Consider the following 8,821-nt stretch of genomic DNA (forward strand, 5'->3'; position numbering starts at 1 on the left):
CACCGCGCTCCAGCCTGGGGGACAGAGCGAGACTCCATCTCAAAAAAAAAAAAAAAAAAAAAAAAAAGTTGCTGGCCTCCTTGCCAATGAAAGTGGGATGTTAAAAAACCATATGAACATGGCCAACTGTAGTATGTTAGACCAAGTAATTCTCCAAAGTTGTTATATAAACTTGCATTGATTAGCAGTGTATTTGAATTTTCATTACATCCTTACAAATACTTGTCCTTGTGTGTCATCTTGGTCCTGGCAAATACATAGTGGTATCTATTTATGGTTTTCATTTTTATTTCCATTAAGACTAATGAGGTTGAACACATTTTTCTATACTTACTGGCCATGTGAACATCCTTTTAATCACTTTCTGTCCAAGTACTTTGCCCATTTTTCCTTTGGCATGGCGGCTTTTTTCTTATTCATTTATACGAGTTCTTTATACATTCCCTAGACTACACTCTTTCTTAGTAGTAGTCATTGCAATTATTTTTCTTCCAGTCTTTGGAGATACAATTTAGAATAATAAGAAAACTCATATACTAAGAAATACATCTGAAATTAAGTTTAGAACACATACACACACAGGTGTAATAATTAAAGAAAATAATATTATCTAAATAAGGCATGCCGTGTTCATGATTTGGAAACGTACAACAAGTAAAGATATCGTTTTCCCCAAACATTATCTATAAATCCAATAAAGTATTGATCAAAATCTTGGCAGGTCTCTTTTAGAAATTGAAAAGCTAATTCCAAAATGTATATGGAAAGCTGCCAATCTTGAAAAAGATACCAGATATGAAGACCTACTCTAAAGCCTCACTAGCTTAGACAGTGTGATTTTGGCATGAACAAATACAAATAGAGCAAGAAAAAACAACAGAGTTTTGTATTCAAGTCAGTACTCTTTTTGTCAGAGTAGTTTTCACAATTCCTAGAGATAACTGATTCACAGTTATTTGAACCTCTATTTATATACAAATATTTGATCTCCAAGCTTCCTCCAAATTCTGATCTTGAGTTTTCTTCTAGTCTGTAATTTTCCCTAAATAAGATTCATTTAAGGCAGTTTCAAATTGTCCTTTGCATATGCCTGTGACTCACAGCAAGGCATTTCTCTTTGAAGTCTACTGTATAATATTTATTCCCAGAAGAATTCTCATAAATTTTATTTCTTAAATTACTTTAAGACAGAATGCAGCATGCCCAATGTCCAAAGTGTAGTATGTTCTCTCCACTCCCTTGCAAGTAAGTTAATTCCCTTTTTAGTCGCTGTGATACTTGATCAGAGATTAAATTTGGTATCTTTCTGTTAGTTTAGAGGCATAATTGTAGTGATTAGGTGAGAGGGAGAAGCCTTTTTATAGGATTAGCAGTGTTCCTTATAAAAAAACCATAGCATTTTGACAGACTTCTATGTTTTCAATAAAGGCCATTTTAATTTCCAAGGGCTAATGCTATAGAGAATATTACTGCCCATTCATAGAAAACAGCAGGAACCATTGTGAACAACATGCCTACCTTTGAAGACATTGTTTGGATTTTGAGTTTGCTTGAATAGATCATGCCAGTTTTGGATGACATTCCCAACAGGAAAAATCAATAACTCTGTTACAACCATCACTCATATACAGGTCAATTTTGGTACATTTTATTTCCTGCTGATAAATGTAATTAATTGTAAAAATAGTTTCACATTTCTCTTTATAACTAAAGGCAATGTACTGTTCAAATGATCTTAAATGCATGAATTATCTTTAGAATATGCTAGATAGTTTTTAGAGTTTTTTTTTCTCAGCCAGTCTTCCCTTTTTCCTTTTTATGTTAAAGTAAAGCTTTGCATTATAACAAAGAAAAGAAGATTTTTTTTTTTCTTCTAAGGATCAAGTGTGGGAACTAAAATGAAAGATGACCTATTCTGAATTGCTTAAGAAAAGTGAAAAGATTTTTTACTAATGTTATTGAAGTCTGTATTTTATTGATACATTTTTAATTTATCAATAAAAGGTTATTACAGTTCATGCAAATATTTTATATTTGTGTTAAGATAGTTGTGACAAACTCCCATTATTAGCCACTTTAGGTTTTGCTTCAACAGTTACAAGTTGAAATCTCAATCTTCTTAAGGGACTGACAAAGACTGAATGAGGCAGAAACAGTTGAGGTTTTGCTTTCCCAGGGTGAATTGCAGGCAGTGTCTCAAGGAGAAGGTGGTTGTAAAAGGGCTTGGCCATTTCCATCCAGTGTGAGGCTCCCTATTTATGGCTTATATTTACTTTAGAGCTCCCCTTTGGACTAACAGACTTTAGCAGGTCTTCACCATGGTTTAAGACTTCTGCCAAATCCTGTGTCTCCTGTGTGTTACTACTCTCCAATAAATATTTTGTACTCTTAGCTTCATTTCAGCACATACTATTTAGAGAAATCAACCTGTGATAAGGCAAATTTTAAAATATAATATAGAATTATATTACAAATCAGAAAGGGAGACACATTAAAATTCAATAATGCCACACTTTAATCTACAAAAATACATTTAGCTAAGTCACCATAGTTACACTGATTACTATGAATCTCGCTGAGCATCTTTAAAATGCTTATCATTAGTATTTTTTTAAATGGGAGAAAAAAGGGAATTTTTTACGGCAAAATATGTACATGCTGACTACACAATTTCCAACCAAACAGTGATCGTTACAATAGTGAGATAATATGTGACCACTGTTAAACATTACCTTTAATGTTTCCGATTGCTTTTTTGAGTAAATACTCTTTAGGAGAAAAGCAAGTTTATATCTTATTATCAGTGGAACAGTAAGTAATTTTATTAGTGTGTTCTAGGAATCATTGATGAATGAAGGAAGAAAACTTCACAAATACTCAAATTATTAAAACAAGAAACTTTCCAAAATTTTTGCGGATAGATTTGATATAACTTTTGCTCAGTAACTGTAAATATGGAACTAAATTTACCTATACAAGCATGTTTAAATTTCATGATCTTTGATTTAATCACAGGGAATCAAATTCAGAAATTCTATAGATAAGTCAGCATCTACTCCAACGTATTGTAATTATACACAGAATGTGAATTCGTATAATTCATGATTTTTACCTCTTAATATGGATGTTATCTATAGTGTAGTCTTTACAGTCAGCATTTTCAGAGATCTTCAAATACATAAAGTATATGAGATGCATACATAGCTTTAGGAACACATTGCTGCTATGGTTTGAATGTGCGCGTCAAAAAGCACGTGTTGGAAACTTAAGTGTTGGAAACTTAATCCCCAATGCAGCAGTATTGAGAGGTAGGACCTTTACAGGTGATTAAGTCATGAGGGCTCTTCCTTCGTGAATGGATTAAAGTTGTTATTGAGGGAGTGTGTTCCTTATTTTGAGAGTGAGTTTGTAATGAATGTGAGTTCAAGTTCAGTTATATCTCTCTCTCTAATGTACTTCTTTGCCCTTCTTCCTTCTGCCGTGGATGACACTGAAAGAAATCCCTTGCCAGAAGCAGTGCCCTGGACTTTGGACTTCCCAGAATCCAAAACTGTAAGAAATCCACCTCTATTCTTTGTAAATTACCCAATCATAAGTATTCTGTTATAGCAACAAAAAATGGACTAAGTCATCGCTAACATAAAGCTCTTCATTTGTTTGTTTTGAAAGAATTTAACAGAATCCCTGATTAGATCCAGAGGTGATAGCCTACAACTATTACTGTTGTTCCCCTTCTACCTATCTATATTTTGAGTTCTAAGGCACAGTACAGAGAAGTCATCCAGGGAGCGCTAAATACTTGGTGCTTTTATAGTGTCAGAGTTGTTTGAACCAGAGCAACTCCATCTTGAATAGGCGCTGTGTAAAATGAGGCTAAGACCTACTGGGCTGCATTCCCAGATGGTTAAGGCAGTGTACGTCACAGGATGATATAGGAGGTTGGCACAAGAACGGGTTATAAAGACCTTGCTGATAAAACAGTTTGCAGTAAAGAAGTCAACTAAAACCCACCCAAACCAAGATGGTGACGAGAGTGACCTCTGGTTGTCCTCGCTGCTACACTCCCAACCATCACTCTGACAGTTTACAAATGGCATGACAATGTCAGAAGGTTATGCTACATGGTCTAAAAATGGGAGGAATGAATAATCCACCTCTTGTTTAGCATGTCAAGAAATAACCATAAAAATGGGCAACCAGCAGCCCCCAGGGCTGCTCTGTCTATGGAGTAGCCATTCTTTTATTACTTTACTTTCTTAATAAACTTGCTTTCATTTTATTCTATTGACTTGCCCTGAATTATTTCTTGCGTGAGATCCGAGAACCCTCTCTTGGAGGTCTGAATCTGGACCCCTTTCCTGTAACAATAGGATTCCAAAAAGTTTGTACTTTAAGAGTGATGATTTCTCACAGCTAAAATATGTATTTTATCTTTTGCAGGCCTTTAGGATTTACAGCTCCATCTCAGTTTCTCAGCTTCTTAAATGCTTATTACAGTTTTCTACCACCTTCAAGAAGCTTCCTCCTGCAACACCAGGTAGCATTTATCTTTCTCCTAGCTAGTCTTAGAATTTATTGTTTATAATATATACTTTAGCATTTAATTATATTCAACTTAATACTTTCTTGTTGTAATTTTAGAGTTTTCTGTAATTTTTACAGTACTCAATGTGTTATTTTCCCCAAAATGTTGTAACTTTTTACAGAGATGAACTATGACAAATATTTATTTTGTATCCATTTTTCCCCAAAAGTGTTGCAACTTCTAGCAGGGATGATCCATGAGTATGTTTAAAGTTTTGTAACGCTTTTATTAAATTGAACTGAGAATCAATCTATTGTGGATAATGCTGTTCTTGGTGTTATCTTCAGGTAATATGGCTGAATGAATGGAGCAAGCCATTCAGAAATAGTGCATTTCAAATGTGCTTGGTTTCCATTAATAAAATTCAATATAGATATGAGACTCACTCTATTGAAAAACCTGAAGATGCAATAAAAGAATAAAATAAAACATATCTATTTATTTTATAGCTTTGGAATTTAGTCGTAGCTATATTAGGAGCTATAAATAATGGAAGTGCATTTTAAATGTGTAGTTTTCTTTAACTAGGATATAATTTGGTTTCTTTTTCTTGATTCCTTTTTATCTCCCAAAATTACATTGGGGAAAAAAATCTGATGTCCTGCATTGCCACACCCAGTTTCATCTTTCAGACTGAAGAAGCCAAGAACATTTGTGTGGGCTTAGTGAAATAAAGATGGATATAATCTGTTTGGCTGTAGCAGGTCTTTGCAGAATCTATTTGCTGAGTGTTAAAAATCTTCAGATACTGTTCTAATACTTAGTAAAGAGACCAGGGTACTAAAGAACAGTGGTACTTTTACATAGTGTCTCAATTTTATATTTAAATACTAATAATGTGTACATATTATTTATAATTCACATCAATATTATATTTAATTCATTGATTTGTATTTTAGTGTAGTAGTTTATATAAACATGTAACTTAAAAATTATTCACACTTATAACTTTAATTATGTGTGGATTTGTTCACATATTAAACAAATGGTATTGAGTCCCTACTACCCGCCAAGCACTGTTCCAGACTTTTGGAATACAGTGGAAAATAAAAGCGAGGGAATAAAACCCTCTGTCTTCGGAGACTTTGATTGTTGAGTTCTTGAAAATCTAATGTTACAGACACTAGCATATAGTATGAATAGTTTTTATTAATATATAAAAATGTAAAATTGACCTATTTGAGCAATCTTGTTGCCATACTACTCAAACAGTGTTAGTCCTAAATGTGAATTGTTTTAATCATCACATAGACATGGCATTTAGCAGCTTAAAATCCACCTGGTAGTAGTAATAGTTGATGTGTTTTCTTCATGCCTACTATTTGTGGGTAACAGGTGAGTAGTATGTAAAAACACCGTAGCATTCCACTGGCATCCATACCACATAAAAAGTACAAGATTTTCAAAAGAGATGATGGATGGATGGATGGATAGATAGACAGATAGATAGATAGATGAGTGATAGATTCCACAATCACAGAAACATAAATATTTATATACATATATACTCAACTGTGTGTCAGTGTGTGTCTTTGTGTCCCACAAGCTGATTGCATAGGAACACAAATTAGAAACTAGGTGACTAGCTCTCTTGGGGGATACCCCACTGATCACAACAGAAGTATACTGGCCTAAGGCATAACATTTTAAGAGAGCTCCAATTCCATACCTTCAGGTAGATATGTGACAGATGCAGTGAAAAAATAGATGGATTTATACAAATATTTCAGGAGAGTTGTCAGCTTTTCTTTTTTGCTGAGTAACCTCAGGGAAAAATGGGAAATTACCAACTAAGATGGTGTTGTGAAAATCAACACAAAGGGAAACAAAGAGGGTCCTGCTAATCCGATAGCACACCTATCTAAACAACTGCATTAATGAGACAGCAAGGTGCTCAATTGGGAGAGTGGCAGTGTATTTTGTAAGACATACCTTTCATGTTTAGATTTTCAATTAGCTATATTGTTTAGTTCTGTTTTCTAAGTCAAACAAAAATAATAGAACAATTGAGTTATCCAAAAAATAATTTAAGGCATTTGGAGACAAGACAAGGTGATAATCCATTAGGGAGAGAAAATTTAACATTTTCTAGCTCTGCAGAAACAGTGGATAGAAGCCTAATTAGCTGTTTAATACATTAATCAATATTTGAGCTTACTTTATATTGTCTTAAGATCAGTTGATATTCCATTCTTTCTTTTTAACGTCCATAATATTTGACGTCAGCCAACACTTGGACGTGAGTTTGTTAATGCAATTTTTTAATAAGCAACAGTTATTAGTAATTTGCAAACTGCAAGAACAAACACTGTCTTGGATTTTTAGTATCAGACTGAGAAAAATGCTCAGTATAAAATTTCTGGATGATAAAGTAGTCTCAGGGATCTTTTGTGAGCTCTAGGGCATAATGAAACGGAAAGAGTTTAGGATTTGCCGTAACAATTTCAGGACTCAACAGCATATGTGCCACAGTTACTGGTTGTAGTATACTGTACAATGTTGCTTAAATGAAAATGACCATACATACTTCAGAATATTTTCTTTTTGTAAAAGTGAGCATTTTATTTTATTTAAGTATAACACTTACAAAGTGCACATATCATTAGTATAGAACTTGAAGAATTTTACAAATTGATTTTTCTAAAAACCAGTAACCAATTTCAGAAAGAGTACTTACCAACATCCCAGAAGCCTTTCTTGTGATCCTTTCCAGCCTCTACCTTCTCCCAAGGTTAGCTTCTAAAAGTTGATTCCCTTTTTATAATTAAAGTGAAATTTGCACCACATAAAATCAATCAGTTTAAAATGCACAATTCAGTGGCAATGAGTACATTCACAATGCTGTACTACCACCACCTTTATCAGATGTCAAAATATTTTCATCACCCCCAGAGAAAACCTTATACCCATGAAGTAGTCACTTACTCTTCCCTCTCTCCCGTCTCTGATAACTACTGGGAATGTTTTCTCTCTGTGTGGATTTATCTATTCTGGATATTTCTCTCTGTTTTTTCTCTCTGTGGATTTATTTATTCTAGATATTTCTCTCTGTTTTCTCTCTCTGTGGATTTATTTATTCTAGATATTTCTCTCTGTTTTCTCTCTCTGTGGATTTATCTATTCTGGATATGTCACATGGAATCACACAGTATGTGAACTTTTGTGTCTATCTTCTTTCTCTTAGCATGACGCTTTTGAGGTTCATCCATGTTGTAGTATTTCTCAGTGCTGCAGTCTTCCCTTTTCATATCTGAATAACATTCTATTATATGTACAGTTGACGTGAACAACATAGGGGTTGGGGCACTGACTCCCTGTGCATTCAAAAATCTGCATATATATTTTGACTCCCTGCCAAATTAACAACTAACGGACTACTGTTGACTGAAAACCTTACTGTTAGCATAAACAGATGATTAACACATACTTTGTATATTGTATGTATTCTACAACTGTATTCTTACAATAAGCAAGAAAGAAGAAGGAGCTATTAAGGCAATCATAAGAAAGAGAAAACATATTTACTATTCATTAAATAGAAGTATATTAATATAAAGGTCTTCATTCTCATCTTGACATTGAGTAAGAGTTGAGTAGGAGTAGGAAAAGGAGAGATTGGTCTTGTTGCATGGGTGACAGAGGCAGTAGAATAGCTGCACATTAGTGGACTCTTGGAGTTCAAACATGTGTTGTTCAAGGGTTGACTGTATACATCTGTATGCTACATCTATTTATTTGTTGTAGTTATCTATGTATTTGTTATTGTTATCTATTTATTGATGGCTATTTAGGTTGCTCCCCTCTTTTGGCTATTGGGTATGGTGCTGCTATGAACATTTGTGTGCAAGTATTTTTTAAATCTCTGTAACTAGTTCTTTTGGGTATATACTCATGAATACAACTGTTGGGTCATATGGTGAATCTATATTTAACTTTTTGGAAAATTGTCAAACTATTTTCCACAGTAACTACATTATTTTACATTTCTGCCAACAATGTACAAGTGTTTAAAGTTCCTCACCCTTACCAACACTTATTTTCTGTAGTTTTGTTGTTGTTGTTGCTATCCTAAAGAGTATAAAGTGTTAATTTATTGTAATTTTGATTTGCATTTCCCTAATGACTAATGACATTGAGTATCATTTTATTTGCTTATTTGCCCTTTGCATATGTTTTTTGGAGAAATTTCTAGTTAAGTCTTTTGTCTATTTTTAATTAAGTTGTTTGTGTATAGTT

General features: G+C 33.6%; 1 long non-coding RNA gene across 1 annotated transcript; it reads right to left on the reverse strand.

Moving 5' to 3' along the window:
• Positions 1–1,409: 1,409 nt before the first annotated feature.
• Positions 1,410–7,541, reverse strand: LOC135969927 (uncharacterized). Its single transcript, XR_010585283.1, has 3 exons — positions 7,263–7,541; positions 4,012–4,126; positions 1,410–2,427 (listed from the first exon to the last, which is right to left on the reverse strand). It is a non-coding gene; the product is annotated as an uncharacterized lncRNA (long non-coding RNA).
• Between the last annotated feature and the right edge of the window lie 1,280 nt (positions 7,542–8,821).

This window comes from Macaca fascicularis, chromosome 3 (assembly GCF_037993035.2).
Source record: "Macaca fascicularis isolate 582-1 chromosome 3, T2T-MFA8v1.1".
Classification (NCBI taxonomy): Eukaryota; Metazoa; Chordata; class Mammalia; order Primates; family Cercopithecidae; genus Macaca; species Macaca fascicularis.